Genomic DNA, 9212 nt, shown 5'->3' with positions numbered 1-9212 from the left:
GTTCGTATTATATTTTGTATATTAAATAAGAAAGAATTGAGTATAATTTTGTTTCATGTCAAAATGTGTTTATTTAACTATAATGATGTATATATATTGAATGTTATGTGAGATATGAATAATAGTTGTTTTAACTAAATATACATATGGCAATTGGCCAATAAGACCATAACTGGGTTATGGCACGTAAAAGAAAGACCACGACAGGGCCTTGGCAATGTTTGTGTAAGACCATAGTTGGACTATGGCATCAAAAAATCGATGAGTTTGTATCATAACCACTTATAAACCAGAGAGGTTTGATAAGAGCATGGGTGATAAATAGAAAGGTATCAGTACAGGTATGTACGGAAAACCACTCAAGTATTGAGTTATATGAAGTTGAGAACTTATGAATGAGGACATAAATAATTTGATGTTAACTCATGAATTGATGCTGTAAATGTTAATGATTTATCTATTTCGAATTGCTATATGAATGTTGTGATCATTTTAGGCTCACATATGAACTTACTAAGCTGTGAAGCTTACTTTGTGCTATTTTTCTATGTTTTATAGTGTCTCGGACATTCATTCGAGTTGAGAGTCAATGGAGATCGCATCACACTATCCAACTATTGATTTTCGGTATTTTACACCTTGTGACTTGGTTTTATGGCATGTATAGGCTATGGTATTTTTGATATGGTTGTTAGAAATGTATATGGTTATTTGAAATGGCTTATTAATGATTTTGGTTGTTGGTTATAATGTGGCCTTATGATTTGGCATGTATTGGTATGAGTTTGAGATGATGCATTGATAAGCTTTGATTTGTTTATAGGTTGAATGATATGATTGGTTATTTAGTTGGAATTTGAGACATATGAAAATGTTAAAGATGATAAACAATTCATGCTAGTTTTGGTATGTGTTTTGGTCAAGAAATGGTTGAGATTTGAGAAGTAAAATGTAATAATTCAATATGGTATGATTTATGCTAGAAATAATCACTTTTGATTGCTTATTTGATTGTATATTTGATACCATTTTGAAGGCTTAGTGTGCATGAGAAAAGGGTGGCAAATTGGCTTTGCAAATGGCCTATTTTTGTCCACACGGGCAGAGACACGGGCGTGTGTCTCATCCGTGTGAAACACACAGTCATGTTACACGGCCGTATGTCTCATGGGGTACCCTTCCGAATTAAGTCAATATACCCTATAGGTTTGACACGGCCTAGACACACGGGCGTGTCTACTTGCCATGTATGGCACACGGGCTGGCACATGAGCGTGTGGTCGGTTGTGTGACCGAAGTCAGTAACCTTCCCAGTTTTTCTACAGCCATGTCACGCGGGCGTGTTCTCGGCCGTATGGTGCAAGTAGTATGTATGCCCTATTTTCACATGGTTTGTGACACAAGCGTGTCTGGTAGCCGTGTGAGGCACACGGCCTGTTCACACGGGCGTGTGACCCTTACATGTTTGAAAATTTTCTATGTTTCCCAAAGTTTGAAAATGTCATTGGTTTAGTCTCGAACCTCTTCTAAGCATGTTTTAAGGTCTCGTAGAGCCTTATAAGGGACAATGTGAATGATTTGAATGAGTTTGATATATGAATGCATAAATGCATATGTTCTATTTGTGAATGATGTGGATTGATCGGTAATGCCTTGTAACCCTATTCTAGTAACAGATACGAGTTAAGGGTGTTACAAATTTTCTTCAACAGATTTGTAATGCTCAGAAAGTTGATAAAGAGTTGCAAGTTAAGAGAGTTCAGTGTGAGTCCAGCAGTGAACCAGATTTTTTGAGTGACTCCGATGGTTGTTTGAGGTTCTATGGTAGGATTTATATTCCGAAGGACACGAAGTTGATTCAAAATATTTTAAATGAGGCACACAGCGGTTGTTTGACAGTTCACCCGAGCAGTACAAAATTGTATAATAACTTGAAGAAAATGTATTGGTGGAATGGTATGAAAAGATATATCTCAAAGTTTGTATCGAAATGTTTAATTTGTCAACAGGTAAAGGTTTGCTTTAGCCCATGACGGTTCCCGAGTGGAAATAGTACCGGATTACTATAGATTTTGTGACAGGGTTGCCTTTAACTTTGAGAAAAAGAGATGCCATATGTGTCATTGTTGATAGATTAACTCAAATGACTCATTTTATACTGGTATGTACTGATGACTCACTTGATAAGTTAGTTGATTTGTACATTGGTAAAATTGTCAGACTTCATGGAGTACCTATATCGATTATTTCGGATAGAGATCTGAGGTTCATTTCACGGTTTTGGAAACAGTTACAAGAAGCTTTGGGTATGAAGTTAAACTTGAGTACCGCTTTCCATCCACAAACTGACGGTTAGTCGGAGAGAGTAATTCAAATACTTGAAGACATGCTCCGATGTTGTGTATTGGAATTCCAAGGTAGTTGGCAAAAGTACTTACCGTTGGTAGAGGTTGCCTACAACAACAGTTATCAGTTGAGTTTTAAAATGACACTTTATGAGGCATTATATGGGCGTAAGTGTCGAACACCTCTATATTGGACTGAACTTAGAGAAAATCAGATTCCGGGGGTTGACTTAGTCAAAAAAATGAAGAAAAAGTAAAGATAATACGTGACTGTTTAAAAGTCACTTCGAATAGATAGAAATCCTACGTGGATTTGAAATGGAAAGAGATTGAGTTTTAGGTCAGTAATAAGGTATTTTTGAAAGTGTTTCCCTGGAAAAAGGTTTTGAGATTTGGTAGAAAGGGTAAGTTGAGTCTGCGTTTTATTGGACCGTATGAGATCACAGAGAGGTAAGGCCAATTGCCTATTGGTTAGCCTTACCATCCAAATTTAAAAAAATATTCATGATGTGTTCCATGTGTCCATGTTGTGCCGTTACTGATCTTATCCTTCACATGTGATTTTACCGACAGAGGTTGAGATTCGATCGGATATGACTTATGGTGAAGAACCAGTTAAGATTTTGGCTCGAGAAGTCAAACAATTGAGAAACAAAAGTATTGCCCTTGTGAAAGTGTTATGGCAAAGGCATGGGGTTGAAGAGGCTATGTGGGAGCCTAAGGAAGCCATGAGAAACCAATACCCAAACCCTTTCACCGGTAAGATTTTCGGGGATGAAAATCCCTAAAAAAGGGGAGAGTTATAACATCCTCAATTAGGGTCTAGTCAAAATAGCAGTTTTGAGACCACAAATCTGAGTAGAAATAATTATTTTATGATTATTTGATGATCCATGATTTGAATGCATGTTTGTGTGAAATTTTCATGAAGAAATTTTATGTCTAAAGTGTCTAATTTGAAGTTAAGGACTAAATTGAATAAGTTTCAAAACTTGAGTTCTAGAAGCTTTAAGCATGAAATTGCTATGGATTATTAATTAGAGGTCCTCAAATAGTAATTTGACCAAGTTCTAAAATTTTTGACAAAAATGGGCATGAATAGGAAAAATTTGAAAGAAAAGCCTTAAGGGCATTTTGGTAATTTAGTAATTTAAAAAAATAAAAAGGGAAAAATCAAGACAAATTTGCTCATCTTCTCCATGCCAGAGTCGAAATTCATAAGGGTTCCATAGCTAGGATTTTTCAACTTTTCAAGCTTGATAGTAAGTACACCCTAGCCTCGTTTTTAATGTTCTTTACATTTTTTAGATCCTTGAAGTATGATCTATCCATTTCTACTCTTATTTTGAAGTAGGGTTTATGTTAAAAAATTTACCCATGTATGACATGCATTTATTTTGATGTGTAATGGAATAATATGAAAGTTTGATGTGTGATAAACATCTTTTACAAAATGATTTTGCATGAAAACACCTAAAAATGACCTATTTGTAAAGGTTGTAAAATGGGTATTAAATATGTGAAATAAAGAAAAATGTGGGCTACTAGGAGTAGGAATATGAATTGGCTAGGCTTGAGTAACAAAGAAAATGCATGCATTTCATTTTACGAGCCTAATGGCCAATTTGTAAATAAGTGAAAAGTTAAGGGTAAAAAGGTAATTTTACCAAAGTATGAGTTATGGGTCGATTCGAAAAATGTGTGTATTAAATAAGTTAAATTTGGCATTATAGATTAAGAAAAACGTGATTCAGGTCTTGATCAGGGGAAAAACAAGGTTTACGAAGAATAGGCTCGTTTTCATCATTTTGTATCGAGGTAAGTTCATATACAAATAATGTGATGTTATGTTATATTTTTTATGCTTGAGTATTATGTGAATTCAATTTCTTTAATACTATTATGAGTTATGCTTTGATTGCTCCTTGAGTAAGTGATAGGTATTATGGACATTGAGATTGACATTACAAGCAAGCTTGACGGAGATCTAAAAATCCCGTTTGAACCTTATGAATAGTTTAGGATACAAGTGACATGTCACTAGGAATCATGTGATTTATGAGCTCATTAGATATGTGATATATGTTTATGTGGTTCCAGGTGCTAGTCTTGTACGTCCTACCGATGGCTGGGTAGTCCGGCATATGTTGTGGGTGCCTGACAGGTTGTGTGAGCAACCCGTGTAGCTACGTCTAATCGACAACTTGTCTGAGTAGACCCGTGAGTAGCTCGAGAATGAGCTTTTATGTGTTATGTGATATGAGGTAGCTTTAGCTACTTATGTGGCACTTATGTACGAGCCTTCCGTCTATCCAATAGTATTCTGAGTGTTCAACAGGTAAATTGTCGAGTAACTTGACAGAAGACCCAAAGGGTAAGTCAATGAGAAGAATGAGTAAGAGATTATGTTATGAGTTGACATAGGTATGTATACTGAACTCATGAGAAATGCCTTGTTATGTGATGAACTTATGACAAGGGTATTTATGTGATGAGTAAGCTTAAGTGATTTGATGAAATACAAATTAGGTAACATCCCGAAATAGGGCCTAGTCGGAATAGTGGTTTTGGGACCACAAATCCGATGTTAAAATTTTTATTTTATGATCATTATAAGGTCTAGAATATGAAAATAAACATGTGTTAAAGTTTCATGAATAAATTCGAAGTATAAGGTTCCAATTGGAAATTAAGGACCAAATTGAATAAATTAAAAAAACTTGGATTCTAGAAGCAATTTGTATGAAATTGCTTTGGAATATTAATTAGAGGTCCGTAAAGAGTAATTTGCCCAATTTCTAAGTTTTTGGACAAAAATGGGCATGCATGGAAAATTTGGAAAGGTTAGTAAGGAAAGGCATTTTGGTCATTTGGTTAATTAATGAAATAAAAAGGGAAAATCAAGCAAAAGTTCACTCATTTTCTTCTCCATGCTGCCGAATTTGAAAGAGTCTCCATAGCTAGGGTTTTCCAACATTTCAAGCTCAATAGTAAGTGTTCTCTAGCCTCATTTTTAATGTTCTTCATATTTTTGAAACACTCGTAACATGCTCTATCCATTTCTACACATATTTCAAGCTAGGGTTCATGTTAGAAATTTGACCCATGCATGAGATGGTTGTTCTTTGATGATTTATGGAGGGTTATGAAAGTTAGATGTTAGATAAACATCTTTTGCTAGGTGATTTTTCATGAAAACACCAAAAAAGGACCTAATTCAAAAAGGTATAAAATGAGGGATAGAAATGTGAAATGGAGGAAAATGTGGGCTAGTATGAGCTTATGACACATTCAGCTAGGCTTGGGTAGCCAAGGAATTACATGTATTTTAATATACGAGCCTTAGGACTAAATTGTAAAAAGGTGAAAGGTTGGGGGAAAATTGGTCATTTTGCCCGGGGGTGAGCCTTAAACCGAAAATGAACAATGTGAGGTATTAATAATTTATTTTTACTGATATAGACCCCGAGGAACCAATTTCGGAGGTCGACCGTGGAAAACGAAAGGTTTCGGAATAACCGAAATACGAAACTGAATCAATTACCAAGTAAGTTCATATACCTAAAGTAAAATCTTAATATACTTCAGTATGCATGTTCTTGAATGTATGAGAATTTAGATATTCATTGTATGATAATCCATGAAATGTGGTAGTGTAATTGAAAAGATGATAAATGTCCCGATTGAAATAGAAAGGGAAATCCGATGGATAAATTATGGATTACATGACATGAGATCCTTCATGTGTTGCAGAAAAGGATTTAGCCAGGACGGGTAATCCAATGATCTCAAAATCCAAAGGATCTAGCCCGGACGGGTGTTCCTTGAGTGATCGAGCCTCCCAAAAAATATGGGTGCAATAAGGATTTAGCCCGGACAGGTAATCCGATTGAGGACTAAATTTAGCCTAGACTGGCAATACAGATCCGAGCTTATAAGAGCAATGGTCGTAAAAAGGGATTTAGCCTAGACTGGTAATCCTGACATTGCTCTATGAGTTATTACTATGGAGGATTTAGCTTGGACTAGTATTCCCGCTATAAGATGTAAGGTTCACGGGAGTGTGTACTTGAGATGATCACTTGTATGACTTGACGGTAGTTGGACTATCCATCGAGATTTTTGAGAAATTCAACGGGGCTAACATGAGAAACAAGAATGGAAATATTGAATTGATGAGCTCATCTAAGACTGATGACATGATGCATTGTTATGAGACTAACTTGATGATTGAGTACATGTCATAGGGAAACAATTTCATGCTTGTTGGAATTATTACCTAAATATGGTTGTATGCTAATTTACCGGTAAGTTTACTTTCTAGTTATCCAGACTTAGTAAGCATATAAATGCTTACCCCCTTCTATTTTCCCTATCTTACAGAGCTCATGGACTCATGAAGATTGGAAGTCAGTTGGAGAATCAACACACTATCGACTTGTCCTGCTTTGGTATACATATACTTTTATTTTGTTTAATGGCATGTATAGGATTTTGGTTATTTTGTTATATGTGTCATTTGGCTAGCTGATGTAATGGCTTAAATGGTATACTTATTCTTTTGTATATGGCCATGAGATATGGCTCATATTGATGTAGGTTGTAAACCTACTAATGATGCATGTATATGTTTAAATGTTTCATGAGATATGGTGATGAGGTTTATCATGAATGGATGCTTGAAATGGGACCTAATAATTTGGGAGTGATCATAGCCTACAATGGTATATGGTTATAATATGGCCTAAGTGTAAAATGTAAAATGTGGTATGTTAATTCCGCATATGAAAAGAATAATTTAGCATGTACTAGACTGATGAGATGAGGTTAACATGCAATGAGTTATGCCAAGGTTGTTTATGAGTATAATTAGGCCATGTTAAATACCACTGAAGTCTTTAAGTGTGTAAGGACGATATAGGGTGACCAAAGGCTTGGAAAATAGCCTTAATGAGGTCCACACGGGTAGACACACGGACATGTGTCTAGGCTGTCTGTGTGTGACATACGGTCAGCCCCCATGGGCGTGTTGCCAGGCTGTGTGTCCCCTGCACCAAAAATTTTAGGTCAGTTTGCATGGTAGTAAACATACGGGCAGAGATACGATCGTGTGTCTCAACCGTGTGGAGGACACGGCCTAGAACATGAGCGTGTGCCTTGGCCGTGTGCCTTAAAATGAATGATGATGTCATAGATAGAATGTCTGGGTTTTGGCCACGGGTGATGACACGGGCGTGTCTAAGCCGTGTGAGGGACACGGGCTAGGGACACGGACGTGTGCTTTGCCATGTGAAAACCCCTATTGGTTCGATATGAAAAGTAAATTCACATAATTTAACATGGGTGAGGGACACAGGCGTGTCCCTAAGCACATGGGCGTGTGCTTTGCCTCCACACGGGAGTGTGAGGCGTAACCCTAGGAATTTTACTAAAATTTTTAATAGTTCTCGGTTTAGTCCTGGATCAATTTAATGCATGTTTTGGACCTTGTAGGTCTATAATAGGGACACTATGGTGTTGTTTGATTGGTTTTGAATTAGAATGAAATTTTATAAACCGTATTCTACGAAATGTCTGAGTATGTGTTCGGTAACGCCTTGTACTTTGTCCTTGTCTCTGGTATGGGTAAAGGATGTTTCATTTAGTGGTATCAGAGCTATGGTTAGTCGGTTCTAGGACTAACATTGCATGTAATGAGTATAGCTATACATGTCGTTACACAAGTTATAATAGTGTGACATCTCTTCACCGTTTTTAATTGTATTTGGATTAGTAAATGTCTTCCAATCAAGCTCAAGATGAGTCCGAGAGAGCCGAGAAGAGGCAAGAGCTGCCTTCTTCGAGAAGATGGATGAATGGTTTGGGATTACCTGAGGAACTGCCCCAATATACCACGACGTCCTTTACCCCCTGCTCGGCCTGAGGGAGAGGTGCCACAGTGTGACAGCCATAATGTGACCCTAGTCGGGAAGTGGTTTCGGGACCACAAAACCGAGTTATAAAAATAATTATTTGTTATATCCTATGCTTATTATGTGTGTACATGCATATGTGAAAGTTTCATTCTCTAATTTTACCAATTGTGTGAGAAATTATTAAATAGGGATCAATATGAGACATGGTGAAATATGATAGGCTAATGTTAAAGTGGCCTATTAATGCATGTAGAAAAATACTTGGACTTGCATGTCAAATTGCCAAATTTCCTTATAGTGGCCGGCCAAGCTAGATTGATGATGGGCAATATATTTGTTTGCCTTAGATATTATAATAAGAAGTGGCATTATTTGAGATAAAATAATATTAGTAAAATAAGGTAAAGAAAACAAAGGGAAGGAATGCTCATCTTTCTTCTTCTTCATTGCCAAAATTGAGAAAGGAAAGATTGAAAAAGAGACCAAGGCATTCAGCCATAGCTATTTCAATGGAAAGGTATGCATTGTGATTTTTGTTTACTAATTGATATTGAGATTAAGTTGATAAGTGTATAGTCTAGTTAACCCATAACAAAACTCATGGATTCATTGTTGGGAGATAAGAATGGTAGTTGCTGTATGTATGGGTATATATGCACTTTGGAAAGGAGATTTTTGGTGTCATTTGAGTTCTCTCTATGAATGTATGTGCATGAGTATTCGGTCATGTTATATATTCATGTTGAAAAATGTTTAATGCTTAATGTATTATATAATTGTACTTGTGAATGAACTTGAGAATATCTAAATTTTTGGTTGGAGGTGCCGAATGTGGCCTTGGGTGAGTTTTAAAGAATAAAAATTTAGGTGACTAGAGGTCAATGACATTCGGCCAAAGGCTTGTGTGCTAGCAAAATCGGTATAAGTGTTATTTTGATGTATTGAATGGAGT

The sequence above is a fragment of the Gossypium arboreum genome, chromosome 8 (genome assembly GCF_025698485.1).
Source record: "Gossypium arboreum isolate Shixiya-1 chromosome 8, ASM2569848v2, whole genome shotgun sequence".
Taxonomy (NCBI): Eukaryota; Viridiplantae; Streptophyta; class Magnoliopsida; order Malvales; family Malvaceae; genus Gossypium; species Gossypium arboreum.
The sequence above is the reverse complement of the archived record's forward strand: the minus strand, read 5'-3'. Positions refer to the sequence as shown.